This window comes from Capsicum annuum, chromosome 12, assembly GCF_002878395.1.
Source record: "Capsicum annuum cultivar UCD-10X-F1 chromosome 12, UCD10Xv1.1, whole genome shotgun sequence".
Classification (NCBI taxonomy): domain Eukaryota; kingdom Viridiplantae; phylum Streptophyta; class Magnoliopsida; order Solanales; family Solanaceae; genus Capsicum; species Capsicum annuum.
The window spans coordinates 141658479-141662552 of record NC_061122.1 but is presented as its reverse complement, the minus strand read 5'-3'; positions in this window follow the sequence as shown (position 1 = coordinate 141662552).

Genomic DNA, 4074 nt, shown 5'->3' with positions numbered 1-4074 from the left:
AAGCTTTAGTCACATTAAGAAAATGGGATCCTACATGGAGGGGCCAATTTGAGTACAATCCCACGTGTAAAAGATTGCTTGGAGCATTGAAGATTGAGGACTCGCGATTTTGGGCCTTCATTAAGGACATGTTAGTTACTTAGCCTTGTCCAAGTAACACTCCATGACCACTCTTTTTCATTAAGAGTATTGTGATTATTTTGTTATGTAATAAGTTAGACTATAAATAGGTTCTATTAGTTCATTTGCTAGTTAGTTGATGAAAGATGAAAAATTGAAATACTTGAAATCCTCTCTCTTGAGAGTATACCACCTTAGTATAGTCTTAGTTAGAACTTGGAAAAGTCATCCTTAGTATAGGGCTTGGAAAATTTAATATTGTTCTTTGATTGAAAACGGTGGATCTTGAGGTGAGTCGATTACCTTAGCGGTCACCGTAAGAGTGTGGTTTTGATTATTACATTCATTAGGGGTTAATGTTGAAATATACTCGGTTCTTAATCTTGTAATAATCTTGGTCTCGCTATCTATCCTTTTATTATTTTGCAAATTCGTGTGTTTTTGTGTTTGTCATCTTGTATCCCTTTGTGTTGCTTGTTCTTCTCACATTTTATGGACTGTTTTGGCATCTTGGTGGATTGATTTGTATCATTTGGTTTACTGTTTTGGCATCTTGGTGGACTAATTTGTATCATTTGGTATTAGAGCCTGGCTTGATCTTGTTCCCACAAGATCAATCTTGGGCTCGTCAACTTAAAAATAAAAAAAAGGTGTTAGAAAACTGAAAAATCAAAAAAGAGGCAAATCTGTCCATTTTTTTTGTGTTCTTGGCCGAAATTGTGTTCTTGTTGTTATTGTTTTTTTTCCGAGATTCGTGTCTAAATTTAGGTGTGTTTTGATTGTCTTAGTTGTTTCTAAGTGTTAGTTTTGTCTTCACTAACACCCTTGAGTCTAGATCCAAGTTGAGCTTGAACATTATTGTTGGTATTGTTGTTGCGGTTTCAAGAACTTGAACATTGTTGGTGTTGTTGTATGGACCAAAACTTGGAGGTGGTTTGATCTCATGTTGTTGGTATTTTGTTGTGGTTTTTAAGCTTGAAAAAAGTGTTGTTGATTGTTGGAGGTTCAATGTGAGGCTAGTTTTTCAAACTTCTATTGAAAGTTCTTGTTGTTTTAGACTATCTTCATGTCTAGTTGCAAAAAAGCTCTTCAATAGTGTTGTTTGATCCAAAAGCCAAGTGGAAAGAAGTGAGGCCTTTGTTAGTCTTTAAAACAAATCCCAAAGACCTACCAAAAGGGAAGGGGGACAAAAAGGTCTACAAAAGACTTGGTACTAAAAGAGAAAAAAAAATACTTTTCTAGGTGTCCAAAAGAGGAAAGGGCCACCAACCCTTCAAAAAGTTGTCATGCCCAAAGGGTGAAAGACAAGTCAAACCTTTTTGAATGTGAAAAAGGGCTCCAATCTTGATATTTTTCTTCCCCAAGTCCAAAATATACTTCTTCAAGAATTGAAAATTGAACCAAAATTTCAAAGTTGAAAAAATAAGAACCTTTCAAAAACCGCAGCCAATCCTAGACTGCCACATCACCAATTTTTGTACAATACCGAAACTTAGGGCTCAAAATCTTGGATTCTTAGTTTCTTATTGTTGATTCTTAGTTTTATTTTTTTTATTCTTATACTAATTGGCAGCTAGTAAATACCTACTAAGTTGTAAATTAGTTTTTGAATACATTTCTTTCGTGTCTTCGTTATTTGTGTGCTTTTCTCATTTGTAACTCGTAGTAACTTCTTTATTTCAAGTTCATAAGTGAATTTTATTTTGTGTCTTGAGTCAATCAAAACAAAAATCCATGTCGGCCGCCAAGTAGGATTGACATCTTATTGACAACCGGAGTATAAACAACTTTCAATATTCACCGCTTTAATTGTAAGAATCACAAAGGTAAGTGTATCGAGTGTTGGTAAGGAGTTTTTTTTCGTTAGGTACCATGGCTGCACATAATTTCAAGGCCACGTGTGATTACATGCATGACAATCTTGAAGATATGCAACAACACATTGAAATTATACGCCAATTGTTACCCAAACTCTTCTCTTAAAATCCAATTGTCCAAACAACTTGCGATAAGAGCTTTCTGAAGGAAGTTGCTGCCCAATCTTCTGATGGACTTTCACACCGAGGTAAAGACGAACATACTCATAAATGTCAAGGTAAAATATCTAACCCTTACACTTTTGTGCATGTGAATGATAATTGTGTGGTTAGTAGCCCATTGAATGTGAGTTATAGTTTGCCTATATGTGAGTCTATTGTTTCTTTACCACTTGATGATGATGTACTTGTTGTGAGTATGGATACACTAGTTGATCCTATTGCTGACCGAATCGACTCTTCTTGTAAGATCGATTTATGTCCACCTAGTGTTGAAACCATTGTGTTGAATGAAAGTACATCATCTTGTAAAATTTATGTTGATCAACTTTTGTGTGAAAATTGCCCACCACTTGAGGATGTGTGTAATGTGATTAATGAATCTCAAGTGTGTGATGATGTTGAAAATATTGATCAAAGGAATAGGAGTGAACCCAAGAGCTATTCTTGGGATAATCTTGCACTTGAAATCTCTTTAAAACTTGATATTGATCTTTTAGAGAGTGATGAACGTGTTTGTTTCGAATCTGCCCGTGAAATAGATTATGCTCTCTTAAGGTACAATGTCTTGTTTGAAGATGATATAACCACTCCTAATGAACCTAGTGGTGAAAATAATGGTATAGCTTGCCTTAGAAGTTATAGCCGATATGCTAACCCACCATGGTGTGACAACATTCCTCCTGAAGATGGAAATCTCTTTTTGGAAGATGAGAGTACTCTTAAGGGTAAGGGATGTGTGGTTTTGGAAACTACTTATCCTTCTACTTTTTGTGACTTTATTGTTGGGAGTACTCATGGTGATGATTGTGAAAATAGTTGTGAGTACATACATAAGGCCACTTTAGTAGAAGTCGACTTAAGAGATACCTTTCTCTACTTTCTGTTTGCTCTGGATAATATGTATGCTATTGTAGAGAGTATGCCGGTTATTTTGGGTGGAGACCACGAAAAAGGGAAGTGTTGTCTAGATCCATGTCTATGGCCACTCTTACCGTTTGACCCCGGTGCCAAATATAGAATTGGTGATGATGGTGCACCTGACTTGTTGCTTGGTTTACATGACAAACAAAGTATCATTTTTGGTGAATTCTATAGCCAAATCCTCTATGCATTTTTCATTAATTATGTAATATTTAGTTCAAAGGATCCTTGGTTATATTCTAAATATATGCAACCTTGTCATGTTGAGGTGATTTGTCGTGCTTACCCTAACCCTCATGCCATGAGGAGTTTGTATTTGTGTGTCATTTCTTTGGTTTTGCAAGGTTTGAATTCGAGGTCCAATCCTTTTCAAGAAGAGGAGGATGATATAATTCGAAGTCAGTACGTGGGGCATTAAGCTTTGTTTACATTAAGGAAATGGGATCCTACATGGAGGGGCCGATTTGAGTACACCAAAAAGCAATCCCACGTGTGAAAGATTGCTTGGAGCATTGAAGATTGAGGACTCACGGTTTTGGGCCTTCATTAAGGACATTTTGGTTACTTAGCCTTGTCCAAGTAATACTCCATGACCACCCCTTTTCATTAAGGGTATTGTGGTCATTTTTGTTATGTAATAAGTTAGACTACAAATAGGTTCTATTAGTTCATTTGCTAGTTAGTTGATGAAAGATGAAAAATTGAAACACTTGAAATCCTTTCTCTTGAGAGTAGACCACCTTAGTATAGTCTTAGTTAGGACTTGGAAAAGTCATCCTTAGTATAGGGCTTGGAAAAGTCAATATTGTTCTTTGCTTGGAAACGGTGAATCTTGGGGTGAGTCGATTACCTTGGCGGTCACCGTAAGAGTGTGGTTTTGATTATTACATTCATTAGGGGTTAATGTTGAAATATACTTGGTTCTTAATCTTGTAATAATCTTGGTCTCACTATCAATCCTTTCATTATTTTGCAAATCCGTGTGTTTTTGTGT